This window comes from Schistocerca serialis, chromosome 1 (assembly GCF_023864345.2).
Source record: "Schistocerca serialis cubense isolate TAMUIC-IGC-003099 chromosome 1, iqSchSeri2.2, whole genome shotgun sequence".
In the NCBI taxonomy this organism is placed as follows: Eukaryota; Metazoa; Arthropoda; class Insecta; order Orthoptera; family Acrididae; genus Schistocerca; species Schistocerca serialis.
Genome location: NC_064638.1, coordinates 922,982,055 through 923,008,755, shown reverse-complemented (window position 1 = coordinate 923,008,755; position 26,701 = coordinate 922,982,055). Strand labels below are relative to the sequence as shown.

Sequence of the window (26,701 nt, the reverse complement as noted above, 5' to 3'; positions counted from 1 at the left end):
AGTTGACAAGGATTCTGATGAAAGATGACAGGCAGAAGCTGTATAACTCATCGCGGTGACAGTCTCTGCTTCGATAATTCCTGATAATTCAATTTCAAAGGAGATGTGTAACTACTCCCATCAAGAAGATGGCTTCTGTTATAATTTCCAAGGCAAATATTATTTGTTTTCAAGGGGCGACGACCACCGGAAGTGATTGTACCACTGCGAGAACCATGGCTTCTGTTATAATTTCCAAGGCAAAGATTATTTGTTTTCAAGGGGCGACGACCACCGGAAGTGATTGTACTACTGCGAGAACCATAAAGCCCAGTTTTATGACCTATAGTTTGTTTTGTTTTGTTATTATTCAGTAGAAACTATGAGTCAGTGGCACAAGGTTACGTTTTGCTTCATAACAGGTTTGGCACTTTCTGAAAGAAAAGGTATCCATATTAAAAAAAGTGGACTGAAAAATTGCAGAATTAAAATAATAATGAAAATTAAAAATAGTAATAATGATATGCACTGTAACATACAAAATATCAAGGAAATATCAGAAGTAATAGCAAAAATTAATCTTCTTTGAACAATTCTATCGAATGAATGAGGAAAGGGTAACAAGGCAAATACTACACTCCTGTACTTCTGGAAAAAGAAATCAACAATAACATGGAGTACAGAATATGAAAAAAGAAACTGGAAAGAAACAATATCAAAGGATCGGAGAATCGGAAGGAAATATTTTAATAATAAAATATTAAACTTAGAAGAAAAAGTAAGCGTTCAGGAAGAACAGAGATGAAAGAAACTGAAAGACAACATGAAGAGAAGATGAGGGACTACTGGCAAAACGGAACAGATTACAAAATGAAAAGAGGAACTGAAGTTGTTACTTGATCACAGTTGATCAACACGAAGAATAAAATATGTGTACCATAAAATTTTACTCAATTTATAAATCCTAAAGACAGACATGAAAGGGGCATTTCTCATAACATGTCAGTACGAACCATTTCGGTAGTGGTCCGTAATGATTTGCGAAAATTATGTTAAACGCAGACCAGTATAGTGAGATCACGTAAAAAGTATGAATCCTCTTTATATGAACAGTTCTTCCCATCGTACAATTCAGTTTATGGACTGAGTGACATCACAACAGAAACTAGCCGATCCGAAGTATTCACAGAGGATGCCATTATCTATTGCTCCATACCTACAGAATTCATTTACATGGTCTAGGCTGGTTCTTCGGTTAACAGAGTTTTTGCGGGAACAAAAGCTTCAGTTGACTTCGGAAAATGCTGTCAGTGGCAGCCCCCATCACTTACGGAAAGCCTACTCAAAACATACGTCACAGAGTACTACATACTCTTTGGAACATTAGTTGAGGATGTCCTGATAACAAATTTTGTTCTTCTGCTCACCGAATGGATGTTACTATAGTTTTTCAACAGATTCATATTTCCAAGCATAAATCTTGTAAGTGACTAAGAATACTTTTAGTGTTAAACATAGGAGCACTTAGAGTTCCTGAACCAGTGCAGTGAGAAGTGTTGGTAGTTGCCTTTGGGCTGGAAACAGTGTTTTGGCCTGTTCTGAGCTGCCCTAAAACTTTATTCAGTATGAAGACAAGGAATGGCCTTCGACTTAAGAGACAGCTGATCGGTGCTCAGCAATAACACCGTTGTAGAAAGTCAACTGCAGTGAAATATAATATCACCAAACATCGTTTCGTTGACTGTTGAAGTCCACCGGCTACTCTGCTGACACGGCGGTCCAACGAGGCGGTTGTACCCTATGCAGCCATAAAATCAGAACAGGAAGTCAACTAGATGCTGCTACATGCTCGAATTTCATCGAAAATCTACGTAATTGTATAACTCACGAGTTTGTTGAGGGTAGAATCGATTTTCTTTGATAATAAAAATGGTAACATCCTGAATGTTTTTAAAAACAATCTGGTAACATTGTCCTGGATATTTTAAAAACCATCTGGTAACTTTTAAGAAGTTGTTGTTGTTGTTGTTGATGATGATGATGATGATGATGATGATTAGGATGAAATGATAGTTTGGGGACACCATGCTGAAGTCGTTAGCGCCTTCACTGAAACCCGATGGAACGAGAGTGGGTAAAAGACGCTCATCACAGCAACGTGCGAGGGTCATCCTCGCCACGGGAGCCTATTAGACACTGCTGATACGCCCCCCAAAATTGGAAATGCAGAGGAGAAAGAGCGGCCTACGGAAGCAGGAGGACGGGAGACTGATCAATGGCGTCGCCTGACGCAAAGTGTAAACAAGAGGGGAGCGCAGCGGACTTCAGAAAGCCTTTTGAGGAGGCGAAAGCGTTTGAAGGCTGGCATTCATTTCCATGGCCGAAAAGCGTCGCAGGGAAGATAGGCGACTGCCACAGGTCCCGTCTCCAGTTGCTTGCGTTCCGTCGACAGCATGAACTTTCACCATACACGTACAGCCTTCAATAGTGACGCAATTTTTTTTCTCACGCAGCAGACTATATCGATTTAGGACCCAGAAGTCTATGCAACAAGTTATCTTAGCGGATTTTTATTTTATTACTATTTATCGGCCTGGTGAACAATGCGAACCAACAGTATATTCTTCGAAGTTCGACGTCGTATGTTACAGAGATGCCGTCTACGATGTGTTCGTGTATGTCGTTCGTGTATTTTGTTTACAATATTTGTGGTTGGAAGCTTAGATCTAGTTGAGATTTCGGGATTACTGATATTAGCGATACTGACGTTTTCTTTTCATCAGTGATCTTAACGTTGACGATAGTGTTGACAGACTGAACAACAGCGTAGCCCGAGGCCTGTGTTGTCAGTTGGCGAAGCTAGAAAATAGGTCACGAAAAAAAAAAAAGATTTTTTAAAAATATTTAGGTTGCGGCGTCATCCACCACTAGCGTAGCCCAAGATGTAGATTAGGTTTCAAGGTGACAGTCTGGTTGTCGAAATCAGTATTTCCATGACAAATTCTAAGATGTCGAAGCCAGCGGTACGTAAGTAAGATCTCCAAAACAGATTTGTTGGCTTCGACAACTTACAATCAAACTGCCTCCAAGACGTCCAATGAGAAGTGGCCAATATTTAGGGATATGATAGGAACGATCGCTGGAAGCATAAAGCTTCATCTGGACGTATTCCCTATTCCTAATGTTTCTCGAAACCACGTTTAATGAGCATCGCTAATTATTCACACTATCATTCAACACACTGTCAGATTTACAGATGTGGAACAGTTGGTAAACATTAAAGCATGCGTTTAACAAAGTGTCAGTTCAAAAATGAGTATTTTTAACGCGTCCAACAAGTGAGCATTATCATACTCGTCGAATTCCAGTTGTTGTACAGTTCAACTGCGCTGCACTGTTCAACAATGTCTTGCTGTTCCCCACGTTCAGAAGAGAAATGGTAACTTGGAAGAATACCTGTTTCACGCAATGTGCTGAAAACTCAGGTACAGACTCTACGATCAGGAATTCGACGTTTCGGACAGCGCCGACGGTATTTTTCGACAGCATCAGGAGTAATACCGTCGCAGAAGCCGTAAACATATAACAGTACACCATATCTGTACATCCTTCAACAGTGTTGCATTTTAGCCAACGCTTGTACAAACAACCGGCGCTTCTTTCTGATATTCTGAATCACTCGCACTACTTCACTCACAACACATAATGGACAACTGCGCCTTCAGCGGCTGGTTTAAGGGGAGATGGTGGCAGTCTTGCACAGATATTTTTGTAAATCCATATCTTTGCCATTTTTTGTTCAATCTCATTGAAATTTTGCACACTTACGTATAGAGATCTAATATTATTCAGAATTTTCAATAACAATCTAATGCAGAGAGATAATTTTGAATTTTTTATTGCATTATTATTTTAAGGTACACTTTTTCATAATTTCCAGGCAAATTTGGCAATTTTTTTAATGGTAAAATAAAATACACTAATAGGTGTACAAATAAGTGCAGAATCTTTTTGATAAGTTAATGCTATTATTTTCTGTGATATTTTGGATTCGAACATTTTTTACAAGCAAACTTTTCACTATATTATCAACTACAAAACTGTGTATAATATCTCGATTAAAATTTTGTTCCACTTAAATATTTCTTCAAAGTAAAAGAATAGGTGTGCCAAATTTCACTGCAACCCTTCCACTAGTTTCTGATATATGTGTTCCTGAAAGCAGAAAACCTTAAGTTGCAGAAAAATAATTTTAAAGTTTGGATGAAATGCAAATAAAAAAGCTATCATACCTTAGCTAAAACTGCCCATATCCATATTCCATTTCTTCCTCATCCTCTACAGCTCTTTTAGCTCCTTTGCTCCTTTGTCTAGCAATTTTTCGTATGTTCTGGACTGAAGTCTTCGCCTTCGCGATTCTTTGTTTATCGATGATATGCAGTATATGCGCAGTGAAGAATCCAGGTGTAAAGCCCAACTTGCTGAGGATGTGAAGTTTCACCACATTCCCATCATTAAACGCTGCTGCAGCTTCCAAAGCATAAATCTTCACCACGTAATTGGAAAGAAACACAGTCTTTGGACATATTTTACAAATAAGAGCATTGAAACTTTCCTTTTGGTTCTGTGTTTTCCCATGCAGACATTTTTCTAGCAGTTCTGGTGAAGCCAGTGCTCTAAAAGTTGGTTTAATGGCCTTTGAAACCTCATAAGGAAGGTTATTTTTATGGGTATAAGCTTCTCCACTTTCCTTACTTTTCAAAAATTTGCACCATTCATTAGAACAGAGGCCATGTTGAGGTGTAGTGTCTGTCGACAAGTAATGAAACCAAATGGCCCATACTGCTTTCCTCATACTGTCCAAGCTTGTGATGTTACTTCTAATTGCAGCACCATAATAGACTTTTAGGCTGTCAATTCTCTTCTTTGTTAGTCTGTTTTTACCTCCAAGTGGCCTCACATCCTCTAGTAGCTTGCTTTCATTGTCTGCAACAAGTCTTCGGAGTCGTCCACCCATCCTCTTCCGAATATGGCCTAACCACTCCAGTTTCTGAATAGTGCAGTCTTTTCCATGGGGCTGACTTTCAACTGCATTCTTGAAAACACTAGAGTCACCATCTTCTAAATACTGTACGTATCATACTCCATACTTTTGCAAAGATCTATGGAAAATGAATTTCATACCTGGAGCATCCATTCCACCACTGGAGCCTGCAAAATTTCTGCTACAAACAGCTTTATGGGCTTCTTGCCATTCTGTTTCTTTGCCAGCATCGATATATTTCTTGTGCAGTGAACATACAGAACAATATTTAGACATCACCTCTAAGTCTAATACTTTTCCAGTGTCGACACTAATGATTGTTGAAACTCCATGTAGCGAAGTATGACCCCTCTTCATCCAGGAACTGTCACAGGAAACTGCTATATCGTTGCTATTAGTTGTGTCACAATTTTCTTGTACTACAACCAGGACTGCCATTTTCATGCTCTCTTCACTTACTTCTGCAACTGCATTGAAAACAGCAGTATTCATTGCTTAAAATTTTAGGGGAGCACCAGGCATGTTCATAATACCACATAAAAGGTTTCCACCATCTCTTCCAATCCCTATGCATCTTAGTCCATAAGCAAATCTCATATTGGCTTCATAGATTCTATTACTGACCTTTGATGTCTTGAATGGTCTGTCAGCATCACAGTTCTGACACAAAATGTGCAATGCGCAAACCAAACCTTCTCTCTTTCCATCATCAACCAAATCCACATTTCCTCCACAAACAGAGCACTTGCAGGCTTTTCTAAGTGCTTCTGCCACCATTTCCAGATCCAAAATTCTGAAACCGCTATTTCTGTCATGATCTGTTTCTTCTGACACAATCCCTGTCCCAAGTTTTATTTTAGATGCACTTGGAGACAAGCTAATGTTTGCATCTGCAGGCCCGACCCTAACCTCAATGTCAGTTTTTCGCTTTATATTGGAAATATGTTACTTACTATTTTTTTTAAATACTTTACCAGGCCTAGGCATTGTAAAAAGGGATCAACAGATACAATCTTGCACAAAGACTGGCATAATAAATCAAGCGTCGCTCGAATTCCGCTGAACATCACAATACCTGTTTACAACACTCCACAGCCTTCTATACCACACTGCTTGAACCAGAAAATGGCTCCACAGCCTTCTTCACAACGCTGCTGTTATGTATACAAAAAATCACAGCCTTGCAAAGCTATATTTTCTAGGTTCAAAGGCCAAATTCTGGAATAAAATTTTTCCTCCATTTGGTACAATGAAAAGCGGACTTTGTTACATTACACTGCTAATAATCTCAATTATATTTACTATCAAATAAGCAAATAAAAATAGTTTGTAAATTTTTCATTATTTCTGCCACCGTCTCCCCTTAATGGCAGAAAGATATCTCAAGCAAAGAGGTTGAAACCAACAAGGCATGTTGCGTTAGACAGAAACGTCAGAGGTATTCAGTGGACAAGACACATTCGTGCGCACTACTAGACCAACAGCATGTGTACATTACAAGTGCTTTATCTCGGAAACCATTCGGAATAATGCGTATGCCCATATGAAGTTTTCTGCTTCAGATGAGATTTCCTGTCATTTCCCTGACTATTGGCCATTCCTCCTGGGACACCCTGTATACAGGTTTTCCAGTATCATCAAGTGCATTGTACTGCATATTATCTAACGGGTTACATAAGTCAATAAATTTGCGTTCCTAGTGTAACTCTCTATCTTCTTACTGACGTCATATTCCCGGTGGTGGTCTCATTAGCATTTCCGTTTTTTCTGATGTATTCTTGATGTTATTAACGTCATTCATTGGTCATTTTTTGAAGCTAGAATCTCCTCAATGTAAATTATTTCAATCTATCGGTTAGTATCGCGTTGTTTAATAATCTCAAAAAAAATTTTAAGCTTACCGTCCACTAAGAACATGAAATCGTCTGGTTGGGTGATAAATCTCAATGCCTTGTACACAAGGGAGAAATCACAAAATCACTGTTTCCCTGATCAGGTTCTTCGTTATTCGACGTCTTCACATGCAACACGTAGTCAAGTACCATATGCAATTATGTGCAAGGACGAGTAGAGTATACCTGATTCGAGTTTGTTCTTGAGGTAACTGAGCGGCCCTGGTGGAGGTCAGTTGCCTGAAACGAAACCGTAAATTTACTTTGGCAGATCTGCCATTATGGAAATATAAAAACAAAATAATTTCTCTAAAATTAATTTGATTGTATTCCCGCGTCATAACTTAAAGTATTTGATGCACTTAAGTACCGAAAAAGAAAAACAACGTCTCAGATATTTCGTGTAGTTAGATCTTGAGGAAGACCGCTGAAACATGACCAAACCGTCAGATAGCTCATAATTTTGAATATTTTCCATTATAATGAAAAATACACTCAGGACTAAACTGAAACTGAAACCAGCTGAGTAGGCCTAAGTATTTGTAAAGGTTTATTACTGGACAGTTAGAATATTTTAAACTGTAGGTGTCTTATGTATACAAATAACAGCAGTGTTCAAGGTCTTAAACACACTAAACTAGCACCCCAGCAATTTGTGAGAATTACTGTGTGGCCTTGCCAACCGGGCTGCATGAGTATTCGTAACACAGTGACTGTATCTTTCCACAGTCAAGCATGGTATGCAGGAGTACTTCTGTGAAGTTCGGCGTTGAATAACCCAGTCGGTAAAGCAGTCGCCTGCAATAGGCAAAGGTCACAGGTTCGAGTCTAATCTGGAACACAATTTTAATGTGCAAGGAAGTTTCCACGCTATAATGAAAACAAGCGTGTATCCAAATTCCAGCAGAGGGCACGTGGTCCACTTGCCTCTCCACTCTTATGGGCGACTATGATTTACACATTCATCATTACTTATAAATTATATACATAAAGGTTCCTCGTGAATCAGTCTAGCTATTAGCCAAAACCATATAAAAACCGCTACAGTTTCTCCTGGGATTAGCCTTCGCCTACAGACAGAAAAATATTGTATATGACTATTGTTTAGAGATATATTTCAAATACATTAGTATTTCCACAAATAACCTTATACGTCGGACAATCACACCTAAAGAATATGTGCACAATGTGAAGGATAATCAAACAATTTAAAATGAAAGATGGTAACTATTCTATATTAAACTGAGTGAAAGTCCAAATCCACAATAGCTGCATTATTGTGTTTTTCCCTGTATGACGACAGGTTTCATACTCTGAAGGTTTATCTTCAGGTCATATCCACACATAGAATGAAACTACGTAAGTAGAAGCGCTACTTATCAACATAACACGCCGAACAAAGTAGACAGTAAAGCGACATATTCACTAAACTAATACTTCAAGTGCCACGACTTTCAAGGTGCAAGTGCGCATAAAAACATGTCACTCCTCGGTAAAACCATGGATGTACTGGCGTATGAGCATCCGATCCGAACCATGCGTGATCAGTAAAACATCTCCAAAACATTGTCAAAAGGCGAGCCCGGACAGCACATCACAGTCCACGTCTTATTGGATAAAACCTATGGGCACAGAACGTTGCAGAATGGACGTAATGTAAATTTAAAAAATAGCTCACGGAGTCGATAGAGCATTTGCACTTTGGAAGTCGTGGCACATGAAGCAATAGTTTTGTGAGTACATCGCTTTACTGGCTACTTTGTTCGGTAGGTTATGTTGATAATTAGCGTTTTTACTTCTGTAGTTTCATTTTATATGTAGATATGACCTGAAGATATACCTCCAGGGTATGAAACCGGTCGCCATACAGGGAAAAATATAATACAGCAGCTATTGCGGGATTGGAATTTGACTCAGTTTAATATAGACTAGTTACCATCTTTGATTTTAAATTGTTTGATTGTCCTTCACGTTATTTATTAATATTTACGCTCTTCTTTTAGGCGAACAGTAGTGTGAGATACTTGTTCTATGAATTTTGTTCTGTATGCTAAGTTCCATTCTGAACCAGTTTTGCGCATGTAGCTATGGACAATTACATGCTGAGGATTTGATGTTGGGCAGATGTCTGGCTTGCAAAACTGCACATTATAAGAGATGTGTACGATCTGAAAACTTCTGTCTTTATTAATAATAAAACTGAAAAACCATTGTGTCTTTGTTTGAACACGCCAGTTTCCCAAACGAATTTTCATGGCGTTTTACAGGTAACTTGAGTGTAGTTTAGTCAACAATAGGCTTTATTTCGTCGAGGTCAGATCACAGGGAAATAACTTAATTTAATATGTGGATACAACATAATTTAAACTTGTATCTAAAATCATCTACTCAACTTAGTAGCTTGGATGTTTAACCATCACGGCGTAGAACACCATAGAACGAATAACTGGTGCTGTTAGTTTCGTAGTACACCAAAGAACCACTATATCGACAACGTATTTCTTTTTCTCAGTGACAGACGTATTTTGAAAATTTACGTCTATGACAGAATTAAGAATCATAATGTTATCTTTATGAAAGCAAATTAACAGCACGTTACTTGGGTGGGATATATAGATTTACTGATTTCGCTTTGTGTATCAAAAATTTAACGATATTGCTTTGCTTCCTTCGACAGGTTTTGTGTATATTCTTTATTACGAAAAACGAATTTATTAAATACGATTGTGATTTGAGTGCCTACTTATTACATTTCGATTTCGTTTTATTTTCGAATAAAAGTACCTAAAAACGGTCGAGTATTTCTGAATACACCCGAATCGCAAAAGACTGAGGATTATGCAGTCTTAAGAATTCAGTGAAGATTGAGAACATCAAGCTTTAACTCGCTCTTTGGAAACTCCTTCCGGAAGCGAGATACAACTTATTTCTGATCAAGAGCGTTGTGCTTTATCTCGCTTTTCAGAACCGTTGACACGCAGAGTCTTAAAGTTACCTCTCTCCAAAGCAACATCGCAGAAGAGGAAATTTCTCCGGATACTGCCCTAGGCGAGTTATTTTTTATCCACCGAATCCCACATTTCCTAAGAATTTATCATTTCGCTTTAAATGTGTACCATTCCCGATGAGCTTATGTTATGCAGTGACCATCAACAAAGCACAACGGCAGATGTTGCGTGTTGTGGGCATGGACCTTAGTGTCAGTCGCATTTTGCATGGCCACCTCTATATGACTTTCCTGTGTTAATAAAGCAAACAAGGCCCGATCATACTGCTTCAAACGTTGTATACAAAGAAGTCTTGTAAGTAAAAAATAAATTCTACGTGTGCGAAGTCTCTGGCACAACAATAAATAAATACCCGAACAGTACCAGGTTTGTCAGCTAATTGTAAGCGAAATCCTAAATGATATCCTAACAATGTATGTGGGTGTAAAGGTGCGTTCTGGGATTTGTAGTCGATTATTTCATTGGATGATAACAACGTACACTGCAACCACGCATAGTCATAGTAAGATTTAATACATACATACTGTTATCTTGTGCTACGTCGCCATGTCGTCTACGTCTACTGTATGAACAGTTATTTCATTCACAAAGGAACGTGATGGTATTGTAACACAACAGTACAACGTCAGTAGACATAACTGCGCCTCTGAAAACGTCCAGAGAAGCTGAAGTTAGTTCCGTGACGTATATCTGAGAAATCAGATTCCTCATGTGAGATGTTTGTACCAAGATGCTGTTGTTAGACTTAACCTGTGTGCCAAATTATCAAATCTGTCTTGTACGATTCGAACGTGTTCCAAGCTCGAACATAAAATCCTCGCCTGAAACAGTGGTTTTATCATTTGTTTATACTGTGTCATCCACTTCGGCGGAATGTCCTCACATTCGTCGCTCAACTTTCTAACTTATTGTTTTTCTTTCGTTGTAGAAGAACTTGTAGGACACAAAGCAATATGCTTCCCTGGTAGAAATGAGATGCAGATCGATCTATTCCCTGGCTGGAATAACATGTCGACTAGGAACGTGTGGTAAGGCGTCCCGAAGTAACCAGCACGAGTCACTACCAATAAATTCACATCACTGGAACGATCCAGGTCAGAAACAAAACAAAATCCTCGTTAGTCTAGCATTTTCATGTGATAAAGCTTTTGTTGCAGCTCACACAGTGATATTTCTTCAATTTTGTACGAGAAAGTTCTTGACATTATATATATATATATATATATATATAAAGAATGTGCGACTCGATATTAGGAGGCATCCCATCACTTCACTGTAATCTACGGCGACACAAATTAATCCATGAATTTTGTAGGAAACGATGCAATATATATATATATATATATATATATATATATATATATATATATATATATATATATATATATATTTGTGTGTGTGTGTGTGTAACTGCATTATTGCATCGTTTCCTACAAAATTCATGGATTAATTTGTGTCGCCGTAGCTTACAGTGAAGTCATGGGATGCCTCCTAATATCGAGTCGCACATTCTTTTTTTCCGGCGTAGAGCAGCAACTCGACGTGGCATGGACTCAGCAAGTAGTTGGAAGTCCCTTGCAGAAATATGGAGCTATGTTGCCTCTATAGCAGGCCATAATTGTGAAAGTGTCGGTTCAGGATGTTGTGCACGAACTGACCTCTCGATTATGCGCCATGAATGTTCGATGGGAATTGTGTCAGGCGATCTGAATTGCCAGATCATTCTCTCTAGTTGTCTAGAGTGTTGCTCGTACCAATCGTGAATAACTGTGTCTTGGTGACATGTCACCATTAGTTGGGAACATGAAGGCCATGAACGGCTGCAAATGGTCTCCAAGTAACCGAACACAACCATTTCCAGTCAATGATTGTTCAGTTGGACCAGAGGACCCAGTCCATTCCATGTAAACACAGTCTACACCATTATGGAGCCACCATAAGCGTGTACAGTGCCTTTCTGACAACTTGGATCCATGGCTTCGTGAGGTCTGTGCCACTCTCAAACTCTACCATCATCTCTCATCAACTGATATCGTGAATCATCGGACCAGGCCACGGTTTTCCAGTCGTCTACGGTCCGATCGATATGGTCACAAGCCCAGGAGAGGCGCTGCTGGCGATGTCGTGCTGTTAGCAGATGCACTCGGGTCTGTCGTCTGCTGCCATAGCCCAATAACGCCACATTTCGCCACGCGGTCCTAACGGATACGTTCGTCATATGTCCTACATTTATTTCTGCAGTTATTTCACGCAGTGTTGCTTCTCTGTTAGCACTGAGAACTCTACGCAAACGCCGCTGTTCTCGGTCGTTAAATGAAGGCCTTCGGCCATTCCTTTGTCCGTGGTGAGAGGTAATGCCTAAAAAGTTGTATTCTCGGCACGCTCTTACACCGTGGATCTCGGAATATTGAATTCCCTAACGACTCCAGAAAAGGAACGTTCCCTGCGTCTGGTTCCAATCACCGTTCCGCGTCAAAGCCTGCTAATTCACGTCCTGCGGACATATCATCTTTTCACATGAATCATCTGAGTACAAATGATAACTTAATCAATGCACTGCCCTTTTATACCTTGTGTACGAAATATTACTGATATCTGTATACGTGCATATCGCTGTCCCACGACTTCTATCACATAATTGTATTTCTCTACGTGTTTCTTTACAGCAGCAATTTAGTCGCCAAACAAAGTAATAAAATGGGAATCCATTCTAAAAGGAAAGAGTCAGAATCTGCCAATATTAATCAAAAAGTTAGACAAAGTTTCCCATTGACTGCCACATGTAAATATTTCTTTGTATTAAACGGCGCATTAAGAAGTGATAATTTTAATTTCATGATGATGCTAGTTCCTGATGACAAATTTATAATGAGAAAATCTGAAGAAGAGGTTCAAACTGCAGTACACAAGTTGAGCCAAACTGCCATCATCTTGCCGTAAGACAAAATAAATGTAAATGGAAAACGATGAGGATCAAAGAAGAAACAACGATAACTGGTCCAGTCCCTGGAGAGAATGAAAATCGGAAAAACTGAGGTGAATTTTAGGAATCGAAAATCACGAAATAATGTCGTTAGCTATGAGGAGCTATGTAACACTAATACACTCCTGGAAATTGAAATAAGAACACCGTGAATTCATTGCCCCAGGAAGGTGAAACTTTATTGACACATTCCTGGGGTCAGATACATCACATGATCACACTGACAGAACCACAGGCACATAGACACAGGCAACAGAGCATGCACAATGTCGGCACTACTACAGTGTATATCCACCTTTCGCAGCAATGCAGGCTGCTATTCTCCCATGGAGACGATCGTAGAGATGCTGGATGTAGTCCTGTGGAACGGCTTGCCATGCCATTTCCACCTGGCGCCTCAGTTGGACCAGCGTTCGTGCTGGACGTGCAGACCGCGTGAGACGACGCTTCATCCAGTCCCAAACATGCTCAATGGGGGACATATCCGGAGATCTTGCTGGCCAGGGTAGTTGACTTACACCTTCTAAAGCACGTTGGGTGGTACGGGATACATGCGGACGTGCATTGTCCTGTTGGAACAGCAAGTTCCCTTGCCGGTCTAGGAATGGTAGAACGATGGGTTCGATGACGGTTTGGATGTACCGTGCACTATTCAGTGTCCCCTCGACGATCACCAGCGGTGTACGGCCAGTGTAGGAGATCGCTCCCCACACCATGATGCCGGGTGTTGGCCCTGTGTGCCTCGGTCGTATGCAGTCCTGATTGTGGCGCTCACCTGCACGGCGCCAAACACGCATACGACCATCATTGGCACCAAGGCAGAAGCGACTCTCATCGCTGAAGACGACACGTCTCCATTCGTCCCTCCATTCACGCCGGTCGCGACACCACTGGAGGCGGGCTGCACGATGTTGGGGCGTGAGCGGAAGATGGCCTAACGGTGTGCGGGACCGTAGCCCAGCTTCATGGAGACGGTTGCGAATGGTCCTCGCCGATACCCCAGGAGCAACAGTGTCCCTAATTTGCTGGGAAGTGGCGGTGCGGTCCCCTACGGCACTGCGTAGGATCCTACGGTCTTGGCGTGCATCCGTGCGTCGCTGCGGTCCGGTCCCAGGTCGACGGGCACGTGCACCTTCCGCCGACCACTGGCGACAACATCGATGTATGGAGACCTCACGCCCCACGTGTTGAGCAATTCGGCGGTACGTCCACCCGGCCTCCCGCATGCCCACTATACGCCCTCGCTCAAAGTCCGTCAACTGCACATACGGTTCACGTCCACGCTGTCGCGGCATGCTACCAGTGTTAAAGACTGCGATGGAGCTCCGTATGCCACGGCAAACTGGCTGACACTGACGGCGGCGGTGCACAAATGCTGCGCAGCTAGCGCCATTCGACGGCCAACACCGCGGTTCCTGGTGTGTCCGCTGTGCCGTGCGTGTGATCATTGCTTGTACAGCCCTCTCGCAGTGTCCGGAGCAGGTATGGTGGGTCTGACACACCGGTGTCAATGTGTTCTTTTTTCCATTTCCAGGAGTGTACATAGACAGGGGCGGCGCGACAAAGCCTTACTGCCTTAACATCGATGAAATGGTGGAATAAGAATACCGGTTGCTCAGAGTGCAAATAACGTGTTCGTATCCAGATCACGGCCGAGCATTCTTCAGTGAAACGTCTGGACTTGACTAAAGCCGACAGAATCTCTAAATAGTTTCCAGAGCGATGGAAGCCAAGAACAACGACGTACTAATTATTACTAATAACGAACCGAAGCCGACTAAGAACTGCAACGAAATGGCGAGGGAGAGCGTCTTTCCATAGTATTCTAATCTCGGCCGCAGCGCAGCAGTGTACCTTCTCCGAAAGAAAAGGTCTCTATAGACAACTTGACGGGATGGCAATGCAAACGGTTCTTACTGTTTGCAGCCGGGAGAACAGCTCATCCTTCTGACACTCATGTTGGTAACCCTGTGGGTGTGCCAGTTCCCAACCGCGACTGGGTTATTGTCCTTATACGTGGTCATGGCTGCAGTTTGCATTTGAAAGTAACAGTATTGAACTTCTATTGATTTTCTCCACACTGTGCATTTTCTGAATATACATGAATATTGCTCCAACCCTACCATTCCATAGTCCTCTACTCATGTGAACCATTGGTAGTCTCTGTTGTCCAAGGAAAATGATTTTAATGCATAAATTGTCCGTTTAATTTCATCGACCTTTAAATTAATTCATTTGTAGGCACATGCTCACTGTCACTGAACTAGTCATTACTTAATAAATATGAATATGTGATTGGAAACGCGATTTTAATTTAATTCAACTCTCTTTCTTTGCAAGGAGACTCGAGTGGCCAGCTGCTAACACTTCTCCACATACTCTGTAAGTACAGAATGATCTCTGCATACCATGTCACAGGTCCCTTAAAGAGACGATGTGAACAATTTTGAGATGTAACCAATCAAAAGATCTACTCTTTGAAGGCAATGATCATGATGATGATGATGGTGATGATGACGACATGTTACTTAAAGTTTTCCCAGCAGATAGAATATTTCATCATCGTTCATCCGGGAAACTATTATTTCTTATTGTGACATTTTGGTTGATAACCTTACAGCTGTCTTCAAGATTAGTCGCTGGCAGAACTTAAACCACTTGACACAATAGTGTATCAGTGTTATCACTGAAGTACGAATGTTAACTCCCGCTACTGTGTCAGGTGGTTTAATTTCCACCAGCTACTAACCTTAAAGATTGCTGTAAGTTTACCAGCCAAAACATCGGAATAAAAAATAATATTTTCCTGGTTCCTCACCTGGAAGATGGGATCTATTCTCTGTCGAGCTGTCTGTCAGAGTTCGCACCCACTGATTTCGACTGTTTCCCCATCTGAATACGTGGCGATTTCTGTCCTCAAAATCCTGAGCTCCACTATGTGCTAATGGTAGTGCAATCTACTTTCAGGATCAAGTAGGCACATCAGTCATTCATCGCACTCTGGCAGATGGAGGCTAGGGAAGGTCTGCAGCAAGGAATCGTCGGCAACGCTGGAATGCTGCACCCCGTTCTTGGAAATAGATCAGTCAGAATATTTCTAAGCCAACAAATATTCTATGCGTTATGAAAGGACAAAAAGACATGATAGGAATAGATCATAAGAAAAAAACATTATTCAAATGAGTTGACGAAATGGCACAAGACATTTGCTACTTTGATGTCTGTCAGTAAAGTGCTGGAAACTGCACAGCTTTCGCTATGGATTATGGGAACAAGTATGAAATATACCAGCCACAAATAGTTAAAAACCATCATTCATGTATGCAATGTTACCAACGAATTAGAAATAGCTACCAAAGGTGAGTTTTACTTCAACTACTATTCCACAAAACTTCAAAATGCGAAATAAAATAAACGGCCACTTTAAGCAGCTAACAAGCAGCATGCCACACAGCTGCGGCCATGTTGCTTGTCGTCACCTTCAGCACAACGATCAGGCCCACACATAACAATCTTTCGCAGAAATGGCGTAGCAGCCCAGTATTTTAATAGCCATCAAAATGAAACAGCTAAACACGTCCCATTGAACGAAATAGAACTGGGCATTACAATAAAATGGCCACTTCCCATCTTGAACTCTCATACATCAATGAGCACAGTTTGACCATTGTACCACACTTGATGCATAGCACAATGGAAGCTAAAATTAAATATTTCGACACCTAAAATGCTGTACTATTTATTAAAATATAAGTGACACTGATGCTGATCTACCTTACTGGTTACTCTGTACTTATCAATGAGCATAGTTCTATTGAAACCACCTCTTTAATTATTTTTTATTAAACACTAACCTACAGAATTTTCCCTTACAAAGACAACTCAAACTTAACCTATTCATTTATTATCCATAATATACAAGCCCAACGCAATCTGACTGCTATACATTGACAACATGACTTCCATTAATTAACACAAAAGAATGGCCCTGAATTGCAAGAAATCCTAACAATAACACAAATCAAAAAGTTATAAAATTAAAGAAATATGAAACTATCTCCAACTCTGTTAATTGCCTAAACTTATTTCAGTCACGAATACCAACAGTGCAAACCGCATTCTTTTTCAAAAGTCACTTACCTCACAGAAAATCTTCATAACACGAACTACAGCATTTACAGCAAGTAGCAACTACAGCCAGCTAAATAAAAATATTCTAACTACTATAGACTCTAACTACTAGAAGGCATACGACTATCGAAAGAAAGATTTTGTGGAAGAGCAAACAATGTACTTATAAAATTTTACCTTATTCGTGTGAGATCCAGATCCAAAAATAATATAGTTGTCAATAATTCCACTGGCCAAACATTACCAACCAAACCTCCATCGTCAGACATTTCTTTGCATATTTTCTTATAAACACATCATTTCATCTCACTTTACAATGCATGTCCTACCAACACAGAGTCTCCACTAAGAATATCATGTCCATACACTTCCCTATCCATTCTCTAACTGCTAGTCCGTCCAACCACAGAATCTCTTGCAGAGTATACAGAGAACTGTCAGCGATATTAACACAATCTATAGCGCTGCCAACACACAAACAGGCTACTTACATAGCCCTCCTGCTCTCCTCAAAAAATTTTACAAACTGTTTTGGGCAGTGGTCAAGACTAAGTTGTCAAACTTTTTATATTAAAAATTTGAAATAGAGCAGATGCACATGAAGGTTAAGTAATACGCTGTTGGTCAATAAAGTAAAAATTCTCCTCACAGTCACTAAAGACAGTCCTAATAATTCATCAAAAGAGAAGTCTACACCCATTTTATGTACATAGGCTGAGCAGTATATGAAAATTCATAAGTAAGCAGTGAACAACAATGCAGTCTTGAAGAAGTAGTGTTCTCCTCCCCACGTAAACACAGTGCTGACTCTTGACATGAAGTTTTGAAATTATATGGTAAGACTGGTAATGAGCCACAACAGAGCAGAGCCACAGCACTATCAGTTGAAATCTTGAAGAATTTTGGTAGAATTGGTGGGTCACCACAGAGCAGACCCACTGTAGTATCAATCGAAGAAGAATTTTGGTGGTATTGGTGGGTCACCACAGAGCAGACCTATTGTAATCTTAGTAGAGATTATGATAGTAGTGGGCCACTAAAGGTGCGTACCCACTGTAGTCGTTGTAGAGATTATATATGACGGTAGTATCTGTTCCCGAAAGAACAGTTACCGTGGATGACCATGCAGCTTTGCTAGAAATTAAATGATAATTAAATGGACACCCTAGCTGCCAACAGGCGTTGATGTAATTCATTGGGAACATGTTGAAAATGTGTGCCCCGACCGGGACACGAAACCGGGATCTCCTGCTTACATGGCAGACGCTCTATCCATCTGAGCCACCGCGGGCACAGAGGATATTGCGTCTGCAGGGACTTATCCCTTGCACGCTCCCAGTGAGATCCACATTCCCAACATGTCCACACCACTACATTCGTATTGCGCCTAATAGATGTTTGCCCATCATACTCATTACTCCTGGCAGATTAATCTACCAAGGCCCGTATGAGTTCGGGCATAGCGTGTGCGTTCGCACAAGAAGGTCAATGGCCGGGAAGCCATATTTTAACTATATATGACGGTAGTATCTGTTCCCGAAAGTTACCGTGGATGACCATGCAGCTTTGCTAGAAATGAAATGATAATTAAATGGACACCCTAGCAGCAAACAGGCGTTGATGTACTTCATTGGGGACATGTTGTAAATGTGTGCCCCGACCGGGACTCGAACCCAGGATCTCCTGCTTACATGGCAGACGCTCTATCCATCTGAGCCACCGCGGGCACAGAAGATAGTGCGTCTGCAGGGACTTATCCCTTGCACGCTCCCTGTGAGATCCACATTCCCAACATGTCCACACCACTACATTCGTAGTGCGCCTAATAGATGTTTGCCCATCATACTCATTACTCCTGGCAGATTAATCTACCAAGGCCCGTATGAGTTCGGGCATAGCGTGTGCGTTCGCACAAGAAGGTCAATGGCCGGGAAGCCATATTTTAACTATATATGACGGTAGTATCTGTTCCCGAAAGTTACCGTGGATGACCATGCAGCTTTGCTAGAAATGAAATGATAATTAAATGGACACCCTAGCAGCAAACAGGCGTTGATGTACTTCATTGGGGACATGTTGTAAATGTGTGCCCCGACCGGGACTCGAACCCAGGATCTCCTGCTTACATGGCAGACGCTCTATCCATCTGAGCCACCGCGGGCACAGAAGATAGTGCGTCTGCAGGGACTTATCCCTTGCACGCTCCCTGTGAGATCCACATTCCCAACATGTCCACACCACTACATTCGTAGTGCGCCTAATAGATGTTTGCCCATCATACTCATTACACGTGGCAGATTAATCTACCAAGTCTATTAGGCGCACTACGAATGGAGTGGTGTGGACATGTTGGGAATGTGGATCTCACGGGAAGTGTGCAAGGGATAAATCCCTGCAGTCGCACTATTCACCTGTGTCGTCAGTGGCTCAGATGGATAGAGCGTCTGATATGCAAGCAGGCGACCCCGGGTTCGAGCCCTTGTCGGGGCCCACATTTTCAGCTGTCCCCATCGAGGTATATCAAAAATACCTGTCGGCAGCTTAGGGTTTTAACTGGAATGAAATTTTCGCTCTGCAGCGGAGTGTGCGCTGATATGAAACTTCCTGGCAGATTAAAACTGTCTGCCCGACCGAGACTCGAACTCGGGATCTTTGCCTTTCGCGGGCAAGTGCTCTACCAACTGAGCTACCGAAGCACGACTCACGCCCGGCACTCACAGCTTTACTTCTGCCAGTATCTCGTCTCCTACCTTCCAAACTTTACAGAAGCTCTCCTGCGAACCTTGCAGAACCAGCACTCCTGAAAGAAAGGGTACTGTGGAGACATGGCTTAGCCACAGCCTGGGGAATGTTTCCAGAATGAAATTTTCACTCTGCAGCGGAGTGGGCGCTGATATGAAACTTCCTGGCAGATTAAAACAGTGTGCCCGCGAAAGGCAAAGGTCCCGAGTTCGAGTCTCGGTCGGGCACACAGTTTTAATCTGCTAGGGTTTTAACTAGTTATCATTTATTCTAGAGAAGGTGCACGGTCATCAATGGTATCTGTTCTTTCGAGAACAGTTACTATCTTCATATATATAGTGAAAGACTACCCAGCCATTGACCTTCGTCTGTGCGAATGCGCACAGGTTGCTCGAACTCTTACGGGACTGGTTCAAATGGCTCTGAGCACTATGGGACTTAACTTCTGAGGTCATCAGTCCCCTAGAACTTAGAACTACTCAAACCTAACTAACCTAAGGACATCACACACATCCACGCCCAAGGCAGGATTCGAACATGCGACCGTAACAGTCACGCGGTTCCGGACTGAAGCGCCTAGAACCGCTCGGCCACCGCGGCTGGCTTAGAGATTATATGACTTTTTTAGTGCTTGCACGTGTGTCGATAATTCAGCAAGGGACTGGTTGACAGCATTGCTGGTTGTAAGGACATGAAAAAAAAGTGAGTGCACAAGTGGTGGTTCAGGGACTTGTAATATGCATCAATACTGGCTACACAGTGGTGGCTCATGGATTTGCTATATTATCCTCAAGACTCTTCAGTTGTGATTGTGCACCCACTTAGTTGCAACGGGTGGCTGCTGGCCATCTCTACAACGAAATGATAATTAAATGGACACCCTAGCTGCAAACAGGCGTTGATGTACTTCATGAGTATATGATAGCGGAACAAACACTGGTAGCAGTAACTTCTGTAAAATATCTGGGAGTATGCGTGCGGAACGATTTGAAGTGAAATGATCATATAAAATTAATTGTTGGAAAGGCGGGTACCAGGTTGAGATTCATTGGGAGAGTCCTTAGAAAATGTAGTCCATCAACAAAGGAAGTGGCTTACAAAACACTCGTTCGACCTATACTTGAGTATTGCTCATCAGTGTGGGATCCGTACCAGATCGGGTTGACGGAGGAGATAGAGAAGATCCAAAGAAGAGCGGCGCGTTTCGTCACAGGGTTATTTGGTAACCGTGATAGCGTTACGGAGATGTTTAACATACTCAATTGGCAGACTCTACAAGAGAGGCGCTCTGCATCGCGGTGTAGCTTGCTCGCCAGGTTTCGAGAGGGTGCGTTTCTGGATGAGGTATCGAATATATGGCTTCCCCCTACTTATACCTCCCGAGGAGATCACGAATGTAAAATTAGAGAGATTCGAGCGCGTACGGAGGCTTTCGGACGGTCGTTCTTTCCGCGAACCATACGCGACTGGAACAGGAAAGGGAGGTAATGACAGTGGCACGTAAAGTGCCCTCCGCCACACACCGTTGGGTGGCTTGCGGAGAATAAATGTAGATGTAGATGTAGAACATATTATATTATACTCGTACATATTAACCAAGGAAGCATACGAAACATAGAAAAAGTGCTTTGCTCAGAAGTTACCTCTTAGAGGCTACCTCAGCAACGATCATACATGACTGCTGATTGTGGAATGCAATTTTCTCTATATATTAGAACATTTCTTTTTAGAGTTATACAGAAACGGTAATGATTCAAATTACAGTACATGTTCATTTCCTGTTCTCAGGAGCGAATAATTTAAGAAAAGCTATATCTTTTGAAGTTTACAAAAATGTAAGGATTTATTTAGTAGCATAGTTTGCTTTAAATAAACTAATAATATTACTTTTAAGATGTTGAAAAACGTCATGCACTTAAGGCAATGAATATTTAGCTTTTTCTAGCATCTTATTTCATTTATGAGAAATTAAGGCTGTTTCTGGTATATAGTAACAATTTTATTCCTAATAAATAAATAATTTTTGATAACAATTACATAACTGATTTTTTTGTCAGTTATCTCAAACATGTGTCATACATGGTAACACCTATGAAGTAGAATCTGTAGGGAAACTAATTTCCTTAGCACAAGGTTACTTACAATAAATGTAGAAAATTATTATCATGTTATGTACCAATTAGGAATAATGGGAAATTTTGTGAAATGCACCCATGAATAACGCAAAAATTGGGAAAACATGAATCATGTAACCTGCAGTTGGAATTTAGTTAAAGCATTAGTGAAAAATATGTGGTATCATAAATGTTTGTTATCTCTAGTTCCCATAAATCTTTGCGTATTATAACATGAGAAAGATAGAAAAATAAAAGACAATGAAGAATCACAACCATATACTTGGAAACAGTTGGATTATGTAAAGTAACTGCCAAGAACACTACAGATCTCCTAACAGTATATATAGATATATATATATATATATATATATATATATATAATTTTCTTCATTTTACAGATCACTGGTAATGTCTAGTATGTATAGGAAAAACGTGTTTGCTTGGAAACGAAATAAACATTCAGTTGGAGAACACGAAATTTTCCTTGACTGCATGATAAAACCAATGCAGATACTGTAGCTGGACATCAATAGTGCAACTGATTATTACAGTCTGTGCATGATGGAGAGTTGATCGTGAAATGCTCTTTTTTCGGACGAAGCATGGCTATCTTCCTTGATGTAAGCAAATCACAGAACAATCGTTGTTGGAGTTCCAAAAATTCTCACCACTTACGTCAAGAGCCTCTGCAAGAGGTGAAAATGGGTGTGTGGTGTGCCATTAGCGCAACATGCAGTTCTGAACCGATCTTTTCCCATGAAACCATAACTTCTGATAGCTTTGTAATAGTACACTGCAACCTTTTTTCAGTGATCTAACAGCTAACGAAAAGATTTTGCGTAATTTCACGCAGGGCAGTGCAGGAACCAACACTGCCAATGCGTTCATGATTAGTGGCGTCTCGTGGGAGTGTACGGATCGTGCGCCAATGTCTGAATAAAACTAGGAAATTGAGATATCATTCTTAATCAGCATATAACACAGTACGTCTGTGATTTTGCTGGGTAATGGTTCAACTCAACTGTTTACCACCAGCCTAGCCCCTGGCAGTAAGCGAGGCGCTCAGCATGAGCCGAGGCGTTGGTATGGCTTCGCCACTGAATCCGCTGTGCGAGTGTCACTGCGCATGCGTCAGTTCCGTCCACTGGTCGGCCGTACCTGAGGCAGGACGTTGTTTCGTTTGGGGTGACTACTGTTGTGGTGATTATGTCTCACGTTCCTTGCGTATCTTGCACAGAGAAGAAACAAATTACGAACAAGGACAGACCATGTACTACCTTAACAGTATCAATGCGTGCAAAGGCAAAATGTGGTTCTTCTGGAAAGGGCTGTGAAAGGCATTTTCGTAAGGAGTTGTACGAGTTATCAAACCAGCTTTGCAGCTGTGATGTAACGAACAGAAATTTATTGTTGGACCTGTTATTTGCTACAAAGAAAACTATTTGAAATAATAAAGTGTATTACGATTTAAATAATTTAATACTGCAGTGAAGAAACATGGTGAATTTGAAATTCACCTTTCTATTTTTTTCCTGCCGACCCTGCTAGGACTGACGATCTTGTGAGTTCTCAACAATGGGTAGAAACAGAACTGCACGACGAGAAAGAAATAAAGAACACGGAAATATTGAGCAGATTGCTTAATGCAGTTTCCTGATTAGCGAAATAGAAACTATCTTTTCGAAGCCACAAGAAAAATTCAGAATGAGCGAACAAAAGAAATTACAAATGCCGAGTATGATTCTCCATTGAAAGGACATCCCTGGCCCCATCCGTAAGCTTTCAGAATGATTTAATAAACGTAGGAGCTGACGTTTTGAGAGATGAAGTGTGAAATGAAATCAAGAATACGGATTTTGTGGTTATTATGCTTGATGAAATATAGATATAAGCGATAAATCAACTGCATTCCGTTGCTTTTCAAATTCACAGAAAAAAGTAATGGAACGCTTTCTTGAGCTTCACGATGTGAGCGCTGACAGAACTGCAACAGCTCTTTTTAATCATAATCATATCGATGAAATAATAGAACAATCGAAATGAGCGTCTGGCGTCATTGACCGGGAGGCCTGTTACGGGGCAGGACCGGCTGTCTTGGTGCAGGTCTTATTACATTTGACGCCGCATTGGGCGACCTGCACACCGGATGGGGACGAAATGATGATGAAGACAACGCAACACCCAGTCGCTGAGCGAAGAAAATCCCCGACCCAGCCGGGAATCGAACCCGGGCACGTTAGGACGGCAGTCCGTCACGCTGACCACTCAGCTATCGGGGTGGATAATATACACTACTGGCCATTAAAATCGCTACACCACGAAGATGACGTGCTACAGACGCGAAATTAAACCCAGAGGAAGAAGATGCTGGCGTATGGAAATGATTAGCTTTTCAGAGCATTCACACAAGGTGGGCTCCGGTGGCGACACCTACAACGTGCTGACATGAGGAAAGTTTCCAACCGATTTCTCATATACAAACAGCAGTTGACCGGCGTCGCCTGGTGAAACGCTGTTGTAATGCCTCGAGTAAGGAGGAGAAATGCGTACCATCACGTTTCCGACTTTGATAAAGGTCGGATTGTAGCCTATCGCGATTGCGGTTTATCATATCGCGTCATTGCTGTTCGCGTTGGTCGAGATCCAATGACTGTTCGCAGAATAAGGAATCGGTGGGTTCAGGAGGATAATAGGGAACGCCGTACTGGATCCAAACGGCTTCGTATCACTAGCAGTAGAGATGACAGGCATCTTATCCGCATGGCTATAACGGATCATGCAGCCACGTCTCGATCCCTGAGTCAACAGATGGGGACGTTTGCAAGACAACAACCATCTACACGAACAGTTCGACGACGTTTGCAGCAGCATGGACTATAAGCTCGAAGAGCATGGCTGCGGTTACCCTTGATGCTGCATCTCAGACAGGAGCGTCTGCGATGGTGTGCTCAACGACGAACCTGGGTGCACGAATGGCAAAACGTCAATTTTTCGGATGAATCCAGGTTATGTTTACAGCATCATGATGGTCGCATACGTGTTTGGCGACATCGCGGTGAACGCACATTGGAAGCGTGTATTCGTCATCGCCATACTGGCGTATCACCCGGCGTGATGGTATGGTGTGCCTTTGGTTACACGTCTCGGTCACCTCTTGTTCGCATTGACTGCACTTTGAACAGTGGACGTTACATTTCAGATGTGTTACGACCCGTGGCTCTACCCATCATTCGATCCCTGCGAAACCCTACATTTCAGCAGGATAATGCACCACCGCATGTTGCAGGTCATGTACGGGACTTTGTGGATACAGAAAATGTTCGACTGCTGCCCTGGCCAGCACATTCTCCAGATCTCTCACCAATTGGAAAGGTCTGATCAATGGTGGCCGAGCAACTGGCTCGTCACAATACGCCACTCACTACTCTTGATGAACTGTGGTATCGTGTTGAAGCTGCATGGGCAGCTGTACCTGTACACGCCATCCAAGCTCTGTTTGACTCAATGCCCAGGCGTATCAAGGCCGTTATTACAGCCAGAGGCGGTTGTTCTGGTACTGGTTTCTCAGGATCTATGCACCCAAATTGTGCGAAAATGTAATCACATGTCAGTTCTAGTATAATATATTTTTCCAAGGAATACCCGTTTCTCATCTGCATTTCTTGTTGGTGTAGCAATTTTGATGGGCGGTAGTGTAACTGTGGGAATAAACCTATTGTCCAATACTGTCACGACGCTGCCATCATGAGCAGGCACTTCAAGTACTCTAAAGTTGTGGAAAAATATTCTAAGGCTCTGTTTATGGTCGTGTAATGAACCTGGCACTTCAACAATGTAACAAGGACCTGGTAGAACTATCTCTGGTCATCGCATCTGCCGAAGAAAGTGACACACATTCTGCAGTCGCTGCGATATCCAGCACCCAAGTGAGATACTAGTGACGTTCACTTTAGCCAGCACTAACTGTGGAAACGGACACGCGCTCAGTATTTAAGTAGGTGGGCCGCCTTGGAGTGAGTGAAAAAGGTTCATTTACGCCATTTCGTTGCCTTCACAAAAGCAGCAACGGTACTTCCAATGAAAAGATGGAGAACAGCCTAATAGCGACGTCAACTGATCGGCTATTGTTCATCATAGCCATTCCTGAGAGCCGTGTACTTTTAGCAGTCGCTGAGCGGAAGAATACGACACTTAGCGGCGCCAACTTGGTTGCTCATCGTCGACGTCTCGTTACACCCCGCGGCACGGCTGCTGGAGTTCCCTGGCTCGCCGCTTCGCCGTCACATGAATGACGTGACTGCTGATACGTGTTATGTGGTATCTAGGCTTGTTTGCAGAGCCGAAAATTCACATTTATCAAACAGCTTCATAGCTTTGTCTTCAGTTCATTTAAATAGACTGTCAGCTACGTAAAATCATCTTTTTGTAAATAATAATTTGTTGGGAGTTCAACAGTTTTCAACATTTATTTATCACAAGAGAGAGACGGAGAGAGGGAGAAAGTATCGATTCCCTGCTCTAATTTTTTTTTTTTTTTTTTATGGAATGAAGAGTCACTCACCGACCAAATACAATCAATTTTCGTAATCTTACTGTAGATATAAGTTTAGATTTCAGTCCAATAATCTTGTTTTTCAGTTTTGCAATTCTTCGGTGTCTAAGAAGGTTTGGTTGTTATTATTTGTTTATTTTATTTATGTATTTGTATTTAGAGTATGTCCTCAGTACAAGTTGTCCTATTATAGTTTACTAGGTCGATCCTGTGGGTTCAACTATCCTACAAAAACTGTCGTCTTTGTTCTATT

At 41.7% G+C, this 26,701-nt stretch overlaps 2 non-coding genes across 2 annotated transcripts; both read right to left on the bottom strand.

Annotated features, from left to right (window-relative positions):
• Positions 1-18,689: 18,689 nt before the first annotated feature.
• Trnat-ugu (transfer RNA threonine (anticodon UGU)) lies at positions 18,690-18,764 on the bottom strand. The gene has a single exon. It is a non-coding gene; the product is annotated as a tRNA-Thr (tRNA).
• A 360-nt stretch (positions 18,765-19,124) lies between these two features.
• On the bottom strand, positions 19,125-19,199 carry Trnat-ugu (transfer RNA threonine (anticodon UGU)). The gene has a single exon. It is a non-coding gene; the product is annotated as a tRNA-Thr (tRNA).
• Between the last annotated feature and the right edge of the window lie 7,502 nt (positions 19,200-26,701).